The sequence below is a fragment of the Staurois parvus genome, unplaced genomic scaffold (genome assembly GCF_062004578.1).
Source record: "Staurois parvus isolate SC_StPar_1 unplaced genomic scaffold, SC_StPar_1.0 ptg000813l, whole genome shotgun sequence".
Lineage (NCBI taxonomy): Eukaryota > Metazoa > Chordata > Amphibia > Anura > Ranidae > Staurois > Staurois parvus.
Window position 1 is genome coordinate 5,576,154 of NW_028318609.1, and position 20,977 is coordinate 5,597,130.

The 20,977-nt window shown below is 43.2% G+C and overlaps 1 protein-coding gene across 1 annotated transcript in view; it reads left to right on the forward strand.

Moving 5' to 3' along the window:
- The first annotated feature begins 1,991 nt into the window (after positions 1 to 1,991).
- The window catches only part of OTOP2 (otopetrin 2), a 111,873-nt gene continuing 92,887 nt past the window's right edge, over positions 1,992 to 20,977 (forward strand). The window contains exon 1 of the mRNA XM_089654921.1: positions 1,992 to 2,104. The gene's annotated coding sequence lies outside the window, so the exon portion shown is untranslated. The remainder of the gene's footprint in view (positions 2,105 to 20,977) is intronic.

The following is a 20,977-nucleotide window of genomic DNA, read 5'->3' on the forward strand; positions in this document are numbered from 1 at the left end:
CACACCTTTTAACCACCTGGCATCTTTTTTTTATTCCGAGAGGACATCATATGACATCCTCCCAGTTGTGTGCACATCCCTGGGACCATGTTATCTCTGTGACCAATCATAGCAATCACATGTCCATTGTCAACAATTACTTTCATTAATAGCCATTGTGTGTGCTATTGTGATCTCTGTGATTGGTCACAGTAATCACATGATAGAGGGGCCAATCACAGCTGAACAGCTGACCTGCACTATGTGATAGCTGTGGCCTAACAGATCATCATTTATTTTCAAAATGTTTTAACAGAAACTAAGGAAAATTTAAAAAAAATGGTGTGGAGGTGTCCCCCCCCCCCCAAATCCATACCAGACCCTTATCCAAGCATGCAGCCCGGCAGGTCAGGAAAGGGGAGGTATGAGGGAGCTCTATACCAGGCCACATGCCTTCAACATGCGGGGGTGCTCCCCCCCAAAGCACCTTGTTCCCATGTTGATGGAGACAAAGGCCACTTCCCCACAACCATGGCCTGTGGTTGTGGGGGTCTATGAGTGGGGGGGCTCAGAATCTGGAAGCCCCCCTTCCCCCTTATGTGAATGAGTACCGCTACCCATTCACAAAAAAATTTGTAGTGTAAAAAAAGACAGGAGACAGTCTTTGGCAAGTCATTTATTAAAAATGAAAATAAAAAAAATGTGTCCCGAAGTAGATCCAACGTCAGTCAAAATGCCCGCTGCTGTCGCTTCCCAAAAAAAAAAAATGCTCTGCTAGCGACACTGGCTCCCCTGCCATCTGACAGTTGCACCCACGATGAAAGTACTTATATACTGTCATGACGTCACAAGGGGGCGGGGTTGACCCCACCCCCTTGTGACGTTATGACCGTATGTAAGAACTGTAATCGCGGACGCAACTGTCAGACGGCGGGGGAGCCAGTGTGACATGATCACGTGCTGTGATTGGTCAAAGCATTGCACCTTACCTGTGGTCAGCTGCATTGCTTTGACCAATCACAATGCACTATTAGGGCACAGTGCATTGTGGGACGCAGTGGGCAAACAGCCTGCTGAACACCTGTACCGTTCATGTGTTCACTGAACACACGAATAGCCCATGTTCGAGTCGAACCTGAAGCCCATCCCTAATCATTACAGTAACTGAATTTAAACACGAAAGCGGGTGAAAAGAGAAAGCAGAGCAAAAGCTAGAAAATACTAAAGAAAAGAAAGTATAGGATGAGGAGAAAGAAGAAAGAATCCTGAGGGTCCACAACGCCAGGTTGTTGTATCGATAAAAGAGTGTTGCCAAATCGAGATGGCTTAGCATGAGTTATCCAGGGATGCCAGACATAGAGAAATTTATCATAGGTATCTGACAGTATGGCTGTTAATTTTTTCATTTACCATAATTTTGTTCATGCGGTTTTTAAAAGCTTCAAAGCTGAGGATCATGGTTTTCCAGGCTTTAGCTATGGTCCGTTTGGTAGCTGTAAAAAAGTGCGCACCAGTTGACGTTCAGGGCAAAGCAATTCTGTTTGTGTAATTTTAATTGGATAACAACTGAAGCTGCCCAAAATCAACAGGTGGCAGCAACTGGTTTCTGAAGGTCAGAGAAAAAAGTAAAGGTGCCCAAGTAGCATCTACCTCTGGTACTTAAGTAGCAATAAAGCAAATGCAAAGACTTACACAGGTTTTGAGATAATTTATTGTGCAATGAAAGGCATTAGACTGTTTAATGTTTGACGACATCCAGTGAAGTACATGACCCTATCTTTGTGAAACCCCTCCTTCTACTTTCAGTAACCAGGCAAATTAAAAACCCCTGCCAGGCTGGTATTACAGATTACATTAATCGTGCAGCCTGTGGGTGTTGGTCCTACTAGTGAAACATTTTCGTGAACAGTATTCTTAGCCCCACGCACAGCACCTCCTGTAATAATTTTCTTGGGAGTGTCACTCATATAGAACCTGTTGGTCTACAACCCAAGTTACTTTAAACATTTCGCTGCTTTGCTTGGAAAGAGCTTCCCAGGAAGGAAGAGCAGTTAGCACTAAATGGTTACACAAATATCCGTAGATCAGCACTGATTGCTGTCACTGCATCTCTCACCTGCGGCAGGTAAGAACCTCATTGCAACAGCAACTGAAAAGATAACATGCTGCAACCTGTTCACTTTCAAAGTGATTTAACCTGGGTGTATTCTTTCCTAGAGAGACAATTTTGTTTAGTTTGTTGCATTTTTCCTTTTGCACGTTTATCCCGTAGATTACTGTTACAGGAAAGGATAGTTACTCTCCTTGAACCATTTATATGGAGAACTTCTGGTCTGGCTTTGTTTTCGGCACCTGGTACAGTACACTTTTAATGACTGACATACCACATTCGTTGTACCACATTACAATCATGAGCTCAATTGTAATGAAAGTTTCTGGAATTTTTCTTAATGTAATGCTCAATATTTTCTGGTTTTCTCCTTAACATCCTTAGATTGGTTGGATCTTCAATTTGACTTGTTTTGAAATATATCCAGCAGAGGTTGAATTTTATTTATTACATGGACATTTTCCAACTTTATTAACTATATATGTAACTCTGTATGCCTGTATGATATATAACATTTTAGGATGGAATAGAAGAGTATATGATATGACCTAGAAGGTTCCTGTAAATCTGGCAATCTTCCAGTTATGTAGGCAGTCTTTTTTCATATTGTTGGCAATTTCTAGCAGTCCCTCTCTGTATTTCTAGCAGTCTGTAACATGAACCATCTCGTGTAATCCTTCTGTATCTTGGTCAGCTTCTGGAAGCCTTTGTGTAACCGCACTGCCTTTTATCAAATGCAGCTCTCTTTTTTGACTTAGTAGTAAGATACAGATTTTGGTATAGTTGTAGGTACAATATTTTCAGGTTAGGCTGTAGTTACAATCAGGTTGCAGGTCACAGATGGTTGTCAGCTGTGGGTCTGTAGAACCATATCCATTGAGGGCTTTGTGTAGAACCTGAACTGGAACCAAGGTTCCCAATAACCAAAGAAACCACTAGCCCTCTGTTTCCTCTTGTACCAAACTGTATTGTAACTGTAATGTCTACCTTCATTTTGTAAAGCACTGTGCAAACTGCTGGCGCTATATAAATCCTGTATAATAATGTATAATAATAATAGTCTAATTACCAGCCTCATTGAAGAGGGCTAAAAATGGAACTGTCATCTGTTCCAACCAATCAGGTCTCATTCTCTAAGAAGGTAAAAAAGTTTACAGTAAAGTTCAAACACTCCAGCACTCAAACTGTAGTACATCCAAAGGTGTGATAACTTCACCCAATGCAGCATTTCTCAGACAGCACAAGCACCTAGTGCATTACCACCACCACTGTTTATTAATTCCAAATGACAAAAACAAACTTGCAAACATAAAATGGAACTGGTATATCAAATAACTCCAGCCTTGAGGCAATGTCCTCTGACTACATGCACCAAAGTTGATAAACTAACGCATTTAAGGGGATGCACCCCCTTATTCAGAGCTTAACTAATATTGTGAGCATATATTTGCCATTTGGAATTAATAAACAGTGGTGGTAATGCACTAGGCATTTGTGCTCTCCTGTGTGTCTTTACAGTAAGTTTGATTGGCTGCTATGGACAACATCTTCAGTATATGTCCAGGAATTTCCATGGATGAGGGACTTCAAAAATCAGAGAGATTTGTGATCTGAGTGTAGGTGACATAAAATGCTTCTCTCTCTTCTCCAGTTTGTTTGCAGAAATGTAGTAAATTGGTGAATATGGATACAAGTTAAATTATTCCAATCACACAATTATCAGATTGCTATAATATGTTTACAGTATACAATGATATAACAATTTTTGCATAGAAATATATTTAGAGGTCATGCTGACCTAGGCACTTTTGAAGAATGGAACATTTTGATCATAAATTCAGTCCTACGTCTGTAAAAGAGTGCCATAGATTGTCAAATATCTTCTCAGAGCGTAGGAGATGAAAGTGCATGAGCTAGTATGTAATAATGGACATGGGAATATACCCTTGTAGGCTTATTCAATGAACAGCACCAGGGGCAAATATAATGTGCAGTAGTCCACACCCACAATCTGAACTTACTTTATAGAATTTTGACCAATGCTAGCTGAATTCTGATTGGTCACTATGACACATTGCACTTTATTGTAAGCCTGGGAGTTCCTGGATGACTTTGGTACTTTGCATGTTAGGTGATCTCCTGCTGTAAGCAAAACAAATGAAATGTAGTTTGTGTATGTTTTATAAATCTTAAGGTAAGGACTTCACTCATTCTAGTGTTTGACCTTGGTAACAGATGGGTTCTAATAGTGACTGCAGAGGATGATGTGGAGCAAACCACAGCAAAATGATAAAATGTCACCAGGACGCATTGCAAACATACAGTATATACTGTGTTATTCGTGCAATATCACAGCAGTCTGCAATGTTTTGGGACCACACATCAGTGACCAATCACAGGGTCCCTACCTCAATGGGAAGTAGCGATCAACCACAGAGGTCCCTTCCTCAAGGAAACATAGTGACCAACCCGAGAGTCCCTTCCTCAAGGAAACATAGTGACCAACCCCAGAGTCCCTTCCTCAAGGAAACATAGTGACCAACCCCAGAGTCCCTTCCTCAAGGGAACATAGTGACCAAAAGCAGGGTCCCTTCCTCAAGGGGATGTAGTGACCAACCACAGGGTCCCTTCCTCAAGGGGATGTAGTGACCAACCACAGGGTCCCTTCCTCAAGTGGACATAGTGACCAACCACAGGGTCTCTTCCTCAAGTGGACATAGTAACCAACCACAGGGTCCCTTCCTCAAGGGAACCTAGTAACCAACCACAGGGTCCCTTCCTCAAGGGAACCTAGTGACCAACCCCAGGGTCCCTTCCTCAAGGGAACCTAGTGACCAACCCCAGGGTCCCTTCCTCAAGGGAACATACTGACCAACAACAGGGTCCCTTCCTCAAAGGGATCTGGTGACCAACCACAGGGTACCTTCCTCAATGGGATCTAGTGACCACCACAGGGTCTCTTCCTCAAGGAGACATAGTGACCAATCACAGGGTCCTTTAAGGGGAAATAATGACCAACCACAGGGTCACTTCCTCAAGGAGACCTAGTGATCAACCACAGGATCCCTTCTTCGAGGGGACCTATTGACCAACCACAGGGTCCCTTCCTCAAGGTGACCTAGTGACCAACCACAGGGTCCCTTCCTCAAGTTTATTTAGTGACTAACCACAGGGTCCCTTCATCAAGGAGAGGTAGTGTCCAGCCACAGGGTTCCTTCCTCAAGTGGACATAGTGACTAACCACTGAGTTCTTTCCGCAAGGAGACCTAGTGACCAACCACAGGGTCCCTTCCTCAAGGGGAGATAGTGACCAGCCACAGGGTCCTTTCCTCAAGGGGACATAGTGACCAGCCACTGAGTTGCCTTGAGGAAAGGACCCTGTGTGGTACCGAAATGTTGGCTTACTTATAAATTACTTGCACTAGTAAAAGAGTATATATGTTTGCAACAAAGTGTTGGTGTTGGAGTCTCAATGTTTTGTTTGTGTATATCTAGCACAGTTCCCAGCCTTTCCTATTTGGAAGGACAATCCCTCTTTAAAAGCAAAACCTCGATCCTCTTTTGCTTCCTCAGAAATCCTTCTTTTGGTTCTGATGTACAGATCTGTAAAAAAGAAATGCACTTTATAACTGGCAAAAGCCTTTTAATACACAAAACCTTCCACCCAATCTTAAATGCTAAAAAAACTGAAATGTGGTGCTAAAAAAGCAATTGTAACTTCTACATTGTACAGAATGCACAGTAGCAATTGCTTTGTGTTTTGAGCTTTGTACCTCATACACGTTTTACAACAATTAATTGCAGGCGCGACATCACAGCAGTAGAATCTGGTTTCTTGAGGAAGTTATTAGTCACTGGTATATAACTGATACAAACACAAACATCAGTCTTGTCATGTGCATTGGAAGGACATGGCTAAGATTTGTACTTATACTCATCACTTGGCTTCTGTAGTTAGGACTGTTTACCATAGTTCTTGTGGGTTCTAGTGGGCCTGTGCCTAGGGCAACAGAGTAAATGGGAACACCAAACCTCAAAATGTACAAACGCTTATAATTTTTTCATATGTATGTCCATTTTTTGCCTATTCTGTGGCTAAATTCAGCAAGGGAACTATAGGACACATTGGGGGAGATTTATTAAAATTGGTGCACATAGAATGTTACATAGTTAGTCTGGTTGAAAAAAGACAAAAGTCAATCCAGTTCAACCATTAAAAGAAAAAAAAAAAGTTATAATCCTATACCGCAGTTGATCCAGAGGAAGGCAAAAAAAAACCCAGCAAAGCATGATCCAATTTGCTCCTGCAGGGAAAAAAATTCCTTCTTGATCCCCCGAGAGGCAATCAGATATTCCCTGGATCAACTTTACCTATAAATTTTAGTATCCAGTTATATTCTGTGTATCCAAGAGAGAATACAGGCCTTTTTTAGAGCAATCTGCTGAGTTGGCCAGAACCAGCTCTTGAGGGAATCTATTCCAAATTTTCATAGCTCTCACTGTGAAGAAACCTTTCCATGTTTTTTTCCTCCAGATGTAAAGAGTGCCCCCTTATCCTTTGTGATGACCTCAGGGTGAATAACTCTACACCGAGTTCACTATATGAACCACTGATGTATTTATACATGTTGATCATACCCCCCCTTAATCTCCTCTTCTCAAGAGATAATACATTCAGTTCCTCTAATCTTTCCTCATAGCTGAGCTCCTCCATGCCTCTTATCAGTTTGGTTGCCCTTCTCTATACTTCTTCAGTTCCCCAATGTTCTTTTTGTGAATTTGTGAATGTGGTGCAGTTGTGCTGAGTAACCAGTTAGCTTCTAGGTTCATTGCCAAAGCTTAAAGGATAGATTCATCTTTCAAAAAAAAAATGCACATACTGTATTTTTGCAGAAAAAAACTGCATTTTTATTTTTTCCTGCAGTACTCTGGAAAGCATTGCACTCGTGATCAGAGGTACAATTTCAGACTTCTGCAAACAAGCCCTACAACTTTCCGCTCATACCTCTGAAATGGCCTGACTGAAAGATGCAAGGCTTATGAATGAACTATGAGAGTCCACTGGAAACTAAAAACTGTCAGCTGCAGTAGCTGATGGTAGTATTAGCTCATTCATTCACAGGAAACTTTAAATGAATGACACAGCCACGTGGGAACTCTTTTTAAATTGTGACAGCAGGTGTGGGGAAAAGATCCCTCGCCCCCTGTCCCACTGAAGGGGAGAATCAAGGGAACTGGCAGTCGAAGCTGGAACATATTACATGTTCCACCCTAAATATGGGTGGAAAATGTAACATGTTCCAAAAGGTAAACTTATCCTTTTATTGAACAAGCTGAATGTATGATGTGGGCAGTATGTGCAGTACAGGAGTGTGGTGAGTAGGACAGTGGGCAGTACGTGCAGTACAGGAATGTGGAGGGTATGACAGTGGGCAGTATGTACAGGGGAGGAGTGTGGAGGGTGTGACAATCAGCAGTATGTGCAGAATTGGAGTGTGGAGGGTATGACATTGGACAGCGTGTGGAGGGTATTGTATGGGACAGTATGTGTGGGAAAGAAAAGTGGAGGGTATTATAGTGGGCAGTATATGCAGAAGAGAAATGTGGAGGGTATGACAGTGAGCAGTATGTGTGGGAGAGAAGTATGGAGGGTATAAGAGTGGGTAGTATGTGCAGGAGAGCAGTGTGGAGGGTATGACATTGGGCAGTGTGTGCAGGAGAGGAGTGTGGAAGGTATGACCGTGGGCAGTAATCGCAGGAGAGGAGTGCATAGTTACATAGTTAGTCTGGCTGAAAAAAGACAAAAGTCCATCCAGTTCAACCATTTAATAAAAAAAAAAAGTAAAAGCATGATCCAATTTGCTCCTGCAGGGGACAAAAAATCCTTCCTGATCCCCGGAGATCCAATCGGATATTCCCTGGATCAACTTTACCTATAAATGTTAGTATCCAGTTATATTCTGTGTATCTAAGAAAGAATCTAGGCCTTTTTTAAAGCAATCAACTGAGCTGGTCAGAACCAACTCTTGAGGGAGTCTATTCCACATTTTCACAGCTCTTACTGTGAAGAAACCTTTCCATGTTTGGAGATTAAATTTATTTTCCTCCAGACGTAAAGAGTTCCCCCTTGTACTCTGTGATGACCTCAGGGTGAATAACTCTACACCGAGTTCACTATATGAACCACTGATGTATTTATACAGGGTATTACAGTGAACATTATGAGCAGAAAAAGAGTGCAGACAGGATTGCAGTGGGCAGTATGGGCAGGAGAGGAGTGCAGAGGGTATTACAGTGGACAGAATGAGCAGGATAGGAGTGCAGAGAATATTGCAGGGGATAGTATGAGCAGGAAAGGCCTGTGGAGGGTGAGACAGTGGGCAGTATGAGCAGAAAAATAATTCATAGGGTATTGCAGTGAGCAGTATGAGCAGGAGAGCAGTGTGGAGGATATGACAGTGGGCGGTATGTCCAGGAGAGGAGAGTAGGGGGTAATACAATGGAAAGTATGAGCAGAAGAGAAGTGCAGAGGGTACTGCAGTAGGTAGTATGAGCAGGAAAGGAGTCTGGAGGGTATGGTAGTGGGCAGTATGAGCAGGAGAGCAGTGTGGAGGATATGACAGTGGGCGGTATGTCCAGGAGAGGAGTGTAGGGGGTAATACAATGGAAAGTATGAGCAGAAGAGAAGTGCAGAGGGTACTGCAGTAGGTAGTATGAGCAGGAAAGGAGTCTGGAGGGTATGGTAGTGGGCAGTATGAGCAGGAGAGGAGTGTGGAGGATATGACAGCAGACAGTAAGTGCAGGAGGGGAGTGTAGAGGGTATTGTGTGGCACAGTATGTGCAGGAAAGGAAAGTGGAAGGTATTACAGAGGGTATTACAGTATATGCAGATGATGTGTGTGGAGAGTATGACAGGGGGCAGTATGTCCAGGAGAGCAGTGTGGAGGGCACGGCAGCATGGCTGGATCTAGGGGGTTGTGCCCACCCCACAAATCCAACCATATACCCCCGAACTCTGTGGCCGGCTGCTCAACTCCTTCTCCTGGGGCTGGGGCAGTGGAGAGATGCAGGGGTACACTGAGAGCTTCAGCAGCTCCCTTCTCCTTTTCACAGAACTTTGTAAACTTACTGCTGGGTTCACTGGGTATCTTGATATAAGACCTATGCTGAGCATCACTACACACAGTCAGCTGAGAAGTATATAGGCTAAGCTGGGATGTGCAGTGATTGTTCATCTCCGACCTGTTAGCGCTCATCATAGACTGGAGAGTCAGCTGCAGAGCTGTGTATAGTGAAAGTTCAGTTATCACATAAGATGGTTTACTTTGATTTAACCTTTTCCTACTGTGCATTGGTTTGCTTGGCTACTATTGGGCTGACCATCCATTAAAGCTGGTCATAGATTATTATTATTATTATACAGGATCTATATAGCGCCAACAGTTTCCTCAGCTCTTTAAAATATAACGGGAGACAATCCAGCAACAATTCAGTTCAATACAAGAGGGATATGAGGGCCTTAATCCTTGGAGCTTACAGTCTAAGAGGGAGGGGCTTGTGGTACAAAAGGTAATAACTGTGGGGAATGGACTGGTAGGAGGAATAGAAGATTCCGTTATTAGCTGAAGGCAGGGTAGGCTTCCCTGAAGAGAGGTTTTCAGAGATCACCTAAAAGTGGGCAGAGTAGGCGATAGTCAGATAGATTGGGGTAGAGAGTTCCAGAGGATGGGGGAGGCTCTGGAGAATTCCTGGAGATGAGCATGGGAGGAGGAGACAAGGGCGCCAGAGAGCAGTAGGTCGTGAGAGGAGAGGACGGTTTGGGGGATAATTGGAGACACGATTGGTGATATAATTTGGGGCAGAGTTATAAATGGTTTTATGTTATTGTTAATGTTTTGAATTTTATTAGTTGGGAAATGGGAAGCCAGTGGAGGGATTGGCAGAGGGATGGCAGATACGGAATGGTTGGTAAGGTGGCAGTAGCATTCATGATAGACTGAAGAGGAGATGGCCTGCAATGAGGTAGGCCAATGAGGAGGGAGTTACAATAGTTATGGCGTAGTTTCAGAGGTTAAGAATGGGCGTCTCTTGGAGATGTTGCGGAGGTGAAGTCTACAAGATTTGGACAGTTATTGGATTTGGGGCTGAAAGGACAGATGGGAGTCTAGGATTACACCTAGTACCCTGGCATGAGGGGAGGGACTGATGATTGTATTATTGGTCTTGATGGAGAAGTCAGGGGAGGGGGCATGGGCTGAAGGGAAAAGTAGGAGTTCCGTTTTAGAAAGATTGAGTTTGAGCAAGTGGAATGACATCAATGCTGATATGTCACTTAGTAGGTTAGTAATGTGAGCGAAGACTGAAAGGGTGAGGTGAGGAGTAGAAAGATAGATTTGTGTGTCATCAGCATAGAGATGGTACTTAAAGCTATGGGAATTTATCAAGTGACCAAGGGAGGAGGTGTAGATGGAGAAGAGAAGGGGTCCAAGGACAGAACCTTGAGGGACCCCTACAGAAAGAGGACGTGGAGAGAAGGAAACAGAATTATAGGTAACTCTGAAGTAGCGCTGCAATAGGTAGGAGTAGAACCAGGAGAGAGCAGAGTCTCAGAGGCTAAGAGAGTGGAGTTTTTTGATGAAGAGGGGATGGTCAACAGTATCAAAAGCCACAGAGAGGTAAAGTAGTAAGAGTACGGAGTAGTGGCCATTGGTTTTAGCAGTTAGTAGATCATTAGTGAGTTTTAGTAGGGCAGTTTCAGTGGAGTGTAGAGAGCGAAAGCAGACTGTAAAGGGTCAAGAAGGTTGTTGTCAGTGAGGTAGGAGCTCAGGCAATTGTAGACTAAGCGTTCTAAGAGTTTTGAGGTAAATGGGAGCAGGGAGATGGGTCTTAAGTTGTTCAGGTTGGTGGGGTCCAGCGAGGGCTTTTTAAGTATAGGAGTGATGTGAGCATGCTTTAGAGGGGTGGAGAAGGCACCATTAGAGAGGGAGAGATTGAAGATGCGAGGGAGCATAGAATAGAAGAAGAGGGTGACCGTAGTAGTTGAGAGGGGACAGGATCCAGGGGGCACGTGGTGAGACGGGCTTCTGAGAAAACTTTAGTGACCTCTTCAGTAGTAGCAAGGTCAAAAGAGGAAAGTGTTGAGCGAGGTTTAGTATAAGGTATGCTAAGTGGGATAGATGTCTGCAGTGGAAATGCATTGATCTTGTTTTTGAAATGATATTCAATCTCATAAGCAGTGAGTGAGGTACTGGGTGGAGGGGGAGGTGGAGAAAGAAGAGCGTTAAAAGTAGAAAAGAGACGAGGAGGACTGTATGATAAGGTATTAGTAAGAGTAACAAAATGGGCTTGTTTGGCAGCATGGAGGGAGGAAATGTATGTTAAGAAAACATATATATATATAGGGTGAATGCTTGCTGAGATTTGGTTTTACGCCACAATTGCTCCAGTGCACAACTATGTCACTTAAGATTTCTGGTGTCGTCAGTCTGCCACAGTTGTAAAGGTTGGGGCCTGATACTTGTACATGTAGTTAGAGGAGCAAGTGAGTCTAGTGTGGATGAAAGGGAACTGCTGTAGACAGCAGTGGCCAGGTCAGGGCAAGACAAGGGAGAGATTCTGACATAGAGGCGGTCAGTTGCAGAGTGGAAAAGAGAAGGGTTTAAGTTGTGAAGGTAGAGGCGTCCCTAGGGTTGGTGTCACCCGTTGCGGTAACACTTGGTGACACCCCCTCCGACGATCCCCGCAGAATGGATCGGATCTGCAGATTGAGCATAATGGATCGGACTCTGATCCGTTATGCTCAATCCGCAGATCCGATCGTCGGCATGCAACCTATACTGGGTGACACTGGACCTGCTCCAAGAAAAGGTAAGTTGTAAAGAAAGCCGACGATCCCCGCAGGATGGATTGGATCCATTCTGCGGGGATCGTCGGCTTGCTTTACAACTTACCTTTTCGTGTAGCGGATCTGGTGTCACCCCGTGCGGTCGGTGTCACCCGGTGTGGACTGCACACCCCGCACCTGCCTCGGGATGCCACTGTGTAAAGGTTTCTGTGGGTAATTGTTTGCTGCTTGGAAAGATAGGTGTTTGAGGACGAGGACACTGTGAAGGTGATGAGATTGTGATCAGAGAGAGGAAAGGGGGTGTTTGTGAAGTTGTAGGGAGTGCAAAGATGGGAGAAAAAGGTCTAATGTATTCCCATCAGTGAGTGGAGGACTGTATTCATTGTGTTAGGGCAAAAGATGAGGTTAGGTTGAAGAGCTGGGATGTAGCCGGGTTGTTAACATTAATTGGGATGTTAAAATCTCCAAGAATGATAGTGGGTAGTTCAGAGGAGAGAAAGTAGGGTAGCCAGGCAGAGAAGTCATCAAGAAAGTGTGGCACTGGTCCGGGAGGCTGGTAGATCACTGCAATCCTCAGAGAAATGGGAGAAAACAGCCAGATGCAGTGAATCTCGAAAGAAGAGAAGGATAGAGAGGGAGGGTTATGGAGGACTTGAAAGGTGCTCAGTGGGGATAGAAGCAAACCAACCCCACCTCCTTTCCGACCACTGGATCTGGATGAGTGAGTCCAGAGGAGGCCTCCAAAGAAAAGTGCTGCGGGGGAAGCAGAATCTGATGCTTGAAGCCAGGTTTCTGTAATTGCTAGTAGGTTAAGGGAGAGGGAGACAACAAGGTCATGGACAGAGGTGAACTTATTACAGACAGAGCGGACATTCCAGAGTGCACATGAAAAAGGGAGGGTGGTTTTTAGAAGCATGGGGATTGAGATTAAATTAAGTGGATTGTGGCTATTCCTGCAGGAAGTAGGGTGCCTGGTGTGGGGGTGAGATACTGAAGGAGCAGGGTTTGGGGAGATATCTCCAGAGGTTAGGAGAAGAAGGATGGTGAGGAAAGTAAAGTGGAAGTGGGATGTATATCAGTGCACATGCCTTCCTATCCTGTTTGGGTCAGCAGGTGACTGAAGTATCAGCAGGAGGTGATGAGAGCAGTAGTAGGGAGATGGTATCAGTGAGGGTGAGATGTATAGGCTTTGGGGTGGAGCAGAGGGGTAAAGAAATTAGATTTTGAGAACAGAGGATAATAATATGATAACAGGTAGAGGCGGCATATTAAAAAGGTACATGGAGTGGCAATCAAACTTGTAGGAGATGTTTCCCAGGGTGTTTGCTTGCAGTTCATCCAGCGTGCAGTTCTTTGTTGTATCTTCTTGCTACTTGAGTTATCCTGCTTTAGGAAAACTGCTGTGTTCAACTGCTGCTTTACACTCCAGCAGAAAATGCACTAATGCAGGAAAAATGACCCCCGTCTGTGACCTCCCCCATGAGCTGGTCTAAATTTATAGGGAGATGATCAAATGAGCAACTCTTCTTTGCCCCAATTTGGAACTGATAAGGATCACATGAATTTGGTGGGAGGTTTGTCAAAACCAGACCAGCCACACATACACAGTCCAAAATCTTAAAAGATGATTGATTCTCTGATCCCAGAAAGGCAAAAGGAGGTGAGAATCAATAACCACAAACAGACAAAAAGATATAGACTAATTATCCTGAGTTTTGCAGAAAGTCAATGCATTGCTGGGAGACAGTTTAAGGTGGAGATAAGACATTAGCATTTACCCTAAGTTAGCAGATAGATCGAATCAGTCGGTTCAGCAGTTGTACAACCAGCCATGGGGGGTGACTTTAGGGACTCTGGGGATCCTGAAGTAAGCTAGGTGGTTTTGGGGACCCTGAGGTAAGGCTGAAGAACCCCGTGGACCCTGAGGTAAGGGGGGTGAGGACTCTGTTTGATAAGGGAGATTACTCTGTTTGAGGGGAACTCTGATGGTGATTCTTGATGTAAGGGGAAATCTGATATGAACAGGTGAGCTTGTCCTGATGCTGCACTTGGTATGTTGTTTTGCATGTTATCTATATACTCTACACCCCTACACTCTATAGATAATATTGTACATCACATGGTTAGACAGGCAAGGTGATCAATTTTACTATGTAGAAAAGCATATGTAATGGAAACGTTTACATTTTCTAAAATGATCTATGATTCTGAGGTATATGTTTATTTGTGAGACTGTCGTAAGCAATATTTTGTAGGTACAAGTAATGTGTGCAAAGTATACAGTGACTAGACACAATTTCTGTCTAATCATTCTCTTTTAGGCTCTTCCCACTGTTAGGCAAAATCTGTCCTCTGCATCACTTACTACTGACCTCTGAACTACTTGTGCAAATACCTGAAACCGATACCTTCAGGCTTCATTCTTCCAGCTGTCAGCGGGATTCCCCCACTGACAGCTGAAATGTAGATTTAAAAAAAGAGCCAACAATTACTGGTTGTTAAGGAGCAGGACCCTAACAACTGATGACTCATTGAGCTGTCAGCGGGTTCCCCCTGCTGAAGTGTAAACAAGTCCTACCAATTGGAGATGTAAAAAAAAAGCAGCTGGACAATGCTTATCAACAACATTGCTCAGCCTAAAACAGATAGATAAAAAGAGAGAAACATTGTTTCATTTTGTATCTTTCTGTTTATTCATCCACAGATCAAAGGAACTAACTGAAGTCAGTTAAAAGCAACCTGTCAAATAAAAACAACTTTTGTTTTTTAATTAAATGTTCCTTTGTTTAACCCCCTATTAATCCTTAATTTACCGTAATCAGCTCTAATTACAGTAGAAGTACAGCCAAAGCTCCTGGCTGTACTTCTCCTGTGGATCACAGGAGTGCAGTTCATTCTGCACTCTTGTGACCCGTTGTCAGCTGACAGCAGGCTGAAGCCCACTGTCCGCTTACGTCACTTAGCCAGCCGCTCCCTCTACATCTAAGCGCGTGCGGGGGGGGGGGGGGTTGCAGATCAGACAGTGGTGACTGATAGTCACAGTTCTCTGCCCAGAGTGGCTGCTGTGAGAACTCAGACGTAGAGCCGGTGGGAGACAGATCAGTGCTTCATCCACCCAGGTAAGTATAACTGGGAGAAAAAAAACCCTACTTCTGTGTAAACTCCTTATTCTCCATTTAGTTATTTTACTGCTAAATTTTTTTTTGTTCATGTCTACTTTACAAACTATTAATAATTACATTTTTTTGTTTGCTTTGTTCATTATTGTACACCTTCAACATATATTACATATCGAATAAAGAGCAAAAATGAAAAAATTATTATTTTATTTGTAAATAACTTTTAAATGCTTTGTACCACAATCATAATTTTAGTGTAATTTTAAACAGGATAAATTACACAATAAAATCCCCACATTTTATGTGCAGTAACTCTATTTTTATACTAACAATGCTCAAAAAAGAAAAGAGTGGGGTTTTGTTAGTTTTGATTGTCCTTAAAAAAAAAAAAAAACAATATATGTAGTATGTAAGTAACCAGTTATAAGTTATCGCCGAATAAACAGGTCCATAGCAGAAATTTAAAAATTGCTTTGGTCCATAAGGGGTGAACAGGTGTGAAAACAGAAGTGCTTAAGGAGCAGGGCCGCCATTTCCTTAACTGATCACTCCTGCTGACATCTGAAGTGTAAACAAAACAGTTGTCAGCAGGTATCGGTAATTGGTATAGGTGAGTACAAAAAAAAGGTATTGGTAGTCGCACTCGTAATATAAAATGGTATTTTTGCATCCTTAGTTAGCACACATGCTATTGACTAGTCACTGAAAGGTAAATGAGCATGTGCTGGGTAATGGTGGCTAAGGGAATAAGGCACATAATCAGAAAAATAGGTGCTAGGAGGCTAATGCACATACATTGGGTACTGATGCTGAAAGGTTAGGCTAAATTTGCAGGGTGCTAGAGGGGTACAGTGCAGGTCTGAAGAATGACTGTATGCACTGAAGGTTTATCGCATATGTGCAGATGAAGGAGCACTAAATAGATTACACACATGAGCCAGGAACTGGGCGCAAAGAAGTTAACCCTTTTTATGCTTGAAACGGGTCACTTAGGGGTTAACGCATACAGGTCACTAAGTACTTGATGCACATGTTGTTGAAGTAGATCAGGGGTCTCCAAACTTTTCAAACAAAGGGCCAGTTTACTGTCTTTCAGACTTTAGGGGGCTGGATTATGGCCAGTGGGAGTAGAAAATGTCCTGGGACCAGCATCAATTAGAATAAACATGGCCTCAGGTTTGTGGTCAGTAGGAGTAATACCTGATATATATTAGTATTTTTTTTTCTTCGGATCATTGGGAGTAATAATGCCCCAAGGGCCAGATTTAAGCTAGCAAAGGGCCACTGTTTGGAGACCCCTGAAGTAGATCATTGAAGGGAAAATGCACATATACCACAGATGGATCACTACGAGGTTAATATACATTACATGAGCTAGGGGTGGGTGAATGAGAAGGTTACTCATTCTGTGGCAGCTGATAACTGAGAGGTTCATGCACATAGACTACAGATTGGTTACTGATGGGTTAATGCACATACTCTGCTGGTGTAAACTGGCTAGAGAGCTCTGTGCATGGCTGGGTGGATTTCCAGATGATGATAACAGTGAATCATGCCTGCTTAATATGGAGTTCATTTACTAAAGGCAAATAGATGGTGCACTTGCTCCAGAGCCTAGTAAATGAAGCAAAGCTTCACTTTGCAAAGAGTACCCAATTACATGCAAGGAAAATTAACAAAAAAAACAGCATTTTTGCTTGCATATGATTGGATGATAGAAATCAGCAGAGCTTCCTCATTAAAGAGATTCCCATTAGATTTAGAACAACTGCACTTGCAGTGCACAGTATATTTGCAATAAGTAACTCAACCCCAATCTGATCAAATGACTACTTGCAGTTAGACATGTGCATGCTGAGAAGTTTAATTTTGTTTCAGATGCATTCATTTTTAAAGAATTGCGTTTTACCATATTCGTTATGTTGAACAATTTGTTTTTGGAATTTGCTTCATATCTTCAGCATTCATTTCGTGCATTCGTTGGTATGGGTGGATTTAAAAAATGTTGCCGTATTTTCAGGAGATTGATATATATTTAGAAAGGAAACGATATTCATATATCAAACCTATTCAGAAGGATTCAATATTGAATAATTAATGCAAAATTTGATGGCCCCAAGAACCACATTACAGCATGGAACTGAACTGACTGTGACAATTACATTTAAATCACAAATTTACTTGAATCCGAATTATCGAACAAATTTGAAAATTTTATTAAATTCTCCATAGGCCCAAACTACTATCACATCATGTGATGTCACCTGAGTGAAACAAATGCATGTGTTTTTTGGATTCATTTACAATTCAATACGTCCATTCAGAGATTTGTATACATCCGAATCTCTGAGACAGTTACCGTATTTTTCGATCCATAAGACGTACTTTTTTTCCCCCCAAAAAAGGAGGGAAAATGTCAGTGCGTCTTATGGAGAGAATATGGAGCGGCCGGTCCTCTATTTCGCTGCCGCCACCATGTCAGAATACCATGCCGGCCGCTCGGCTCTTCTCAGCAGCAGGACCTTACCTGTTCCTCGGTCCAGCGCTGTATAGTCTTCCCGCGCCGGCATCATTAGTGTGGGCACCCGGTTGTGACAGCTGGGTGCCTGCTGGGCATGCGCAAGAAGCAGTGCACTTTGTGAATGGCCCGGCGTCTTCTGGGACACATGACAGGTCCCAGAAGACGCTGGGCCATTCACAAAGCGCAACGCTTCTCGCGCATTTGCAGTGGATACCCGGCTGTCAGCCGAGTGCCCACACTAAAGGGAGGACAACTCTGCGAAAGTGGGTACCTGTCAAATTCAGGTACCTGCTCCCCCTGCCTCCCCAAAGGTCCGCAGTCTCTTGGTCATCCCCTGTACTGTCTGCAGTCTCTGGTCATCTCCTGTACTGTGTCCGCAGTCACTGGTCATCTCCCGTAGTGTGTCCACAGTCTCTGGTCCAGGGGCGGACTGACAACTCATGGGGCCCCTGTGTCCTTGCCCAAACTCAAAAAAGCCTATGAAAAAGGTACCAGGGGCAACTCATGGGGCCCCCTACTTACCCCGGGCCCTCGGGCAGTGCCAGTCAGTCCATCCCTGCTCTGGTCATCTCCTGTAGTGTGTCCGCAGTCTCTGGTCATCTCCTGTACTGTGTCCGCAGTCTCTGGTCATCTCCTGTACTGTGCCTGCAGTCCATTGCTTCAGAATATTATATTTTTCTTGTTTTCCACCTCTAAAACCTAGGCGCATCTTATGGTCAGGTGCATCTTATGGAGCGTAAAATACGGTAATTTGTTTAAAAAATGCACATCTACTTGTAATCTCCACTGGAAACAATGTAGGAGACCGGGGAAGAGACTTGTCATTCTTTAATAGACTGTGCCTAACAAGGACCTTCATGGCAGGATCACCTGGTATAATTTTAAAGAAAGCTGTAGATTTAAAAAAAAAAAGTAACATGACTTTTGAAATGACACTTATTTGAGATTTTAATAATTGGGATTACTCATACTCTAATGTGCTGTCAGCGGTGTTCAGAGTTGTCAGGAGCATCTACCAATAAAAAGAAAGAAGAGGAGAAAGCAGGAGCCCTTACAGTATAGTAAACATGTGAATGTGGAGAAAAAAAACATACATCTAAATGATACTTCAGAATGCAGGCAGTGTGACATCACCACGCTAGGCCAGGCAGCCTCCTTGCTGCTCACCGCATGCTGCCACCTCACTAACACTTGTTTTGTTTTCTTGTCATTTTAGCGCTGCACTTCTTTGGGTTCTACATTGTGGTACTGTGTATCTGAGTAGAGTGGCAGCTGTTTATAGATTGTCCTAATTTGTGCACTAGCACATTTTTTCCTTTCGGTTTTGAAACTGTATTATCAGAAAAGGAAACCACATACTAGCTAAAGCAAAAATCACAGATGAACTGTATCAGCAGAAACTGGTTAACACTGTCAAAAGGAACAATCTTTCCATGTATTCACACCTGGAACTGTCTTCTTGGACACGAGAATCTTCAAACTATTAAGAAACTAGCAGATCAGCATGCCAATGGCATAAAAAGTGACCCAATCAGTCGAATAACGAAGTGTACCAGTTACCAGGGCTTTTTGTCTCAGAGAATAGGTACAGGAACTTCCCCCTTTTTAGTCACCCCTTGTTTTCACCCTCTACCCACCTCCGTGCACCCTCCCTATGTTCCACCCCCTACCCACCTCCCTGTCCCACTCCTTTTAGATAATACGGAACCCAGTATCAATTTGTGATGCTAAGTAATTTGCATGAAATGTGTTAATGATAACAAGAAAAGCAGTAAAATAGATCCCCTGCAGTCAGCAACAACAGACCCCAAGGAACAATAGATCCATGGGCAACAAAAGACCCCCACAGCAATAATAGACTCTCAGCAAAAATCGTTCCCCCACACAATAGACCCTCCCCCAGCAACAATGGAACCACCCCAGGAAAGGTAGATCTACCCCAGCAACTATAGACTCCCAGCAGCCAGCATCTATAGATCCTCCAGCAGCAACAATACACCCCTCCCTCAACAGTAGATCCCTCCCAGCAGCAATTGACCCCTCCAGCAAGATAAGGCCCACCCAGCAACAATAGATCCCCTAACAGCAACAGTAGACTTCCACAGCAACAAAAGACCCCCATGCAAAAATAGATCCCCACCAATGGTAATAGATCCCCTAGAAAGCAGCATATATAGACTCTCCAGCACAGCCCAGCACCTCTTGTCATTACAAACATTCTTTGCAGGAGATGGCGGAACTACTTTCTCCTGTGTTCACAAAAAAAAGCCCTGAAGTTAGCAACAATAGAACCCAAAAGCCCCTGGACTTGATTCACTCAGATCTATGTGGTCCTAGGAAAGCAGGGGTGGACTGACCATTTGGCCACTCGGGCACTGCCCAAGGGCCTGGGGTCAGTAGGGCGCCCCATGAGATGCCCCTGGTACCTTTTTAATTGGCCTTTTCATAAGCTTTTTTGGCTGTGGGTGAGGACACAGGGGCCCCATGATCCCCTATTGCCTGGGGGCCCCATGAGTTGTCAGTCCGCCCCTGTAGGAAAGCTTAGAATTCAAGAAAGAAAAGCTTTTTTTTTTCTTACATTCAATGATACAGTAACTACTCAGGTATACTATGCCCTATCTGTTACACAGCAAAGATAAACCTAAGTAAGCAACACATTTGGCAAAATGCCTAAAATGCTCCAAACAGATAAAGGCACAGAGTACACAAGTGGTAAAACACAAGCTATTCTGAAGAAACATGGTGTATTGTTCTAGACTACTGTACCATTTAGAACAAATAAGGGCTGCCGAGAGAATGAACCGCACTTTATGTGAAAGTGGCAGAAGCACGCTTTTTGATATGGATATGGCAACAACATACTGTAATGGGGAGAGATAATTATGATGGCTGCTATCTCTGAAACCATTTCCATGGAAAAACAACAGAAAAAAACTGTATATGAGCTATAAAATGGAAGGAAACCTGACTTAAAACAGATTAAAAGCATACGTACATGTTCCCAAAGAAAAACCTACAAAATGGGAACCTTATGCGAAGATATATTCATCAGCTAGCGTGATACTCAAATTGTTACACGATTCTAAATTGTTTTTAATTATGTGATTGTGTTATTTGTTCAGACCCATCCTCTTTTGGTTGAGTTTTGTATATGAATGTGTGTGTGTATATGTGTGTGTGTGTGTGTGTATATATATATATATATATATATATATATATATATATATATATATACACACACACACTATATTGCCAACAGTATTGGGAAGTCTGCATTTACACGCGCGCAAACTTTAATGGCATCCCAGTATTGAGTTGGCCCACCCTTTGCAGCTATTAGATTGTATGCCCCTTGAGGGTTAGGGACTGATGTGAATGTACAATATATCTATGTGTAAAGCGCT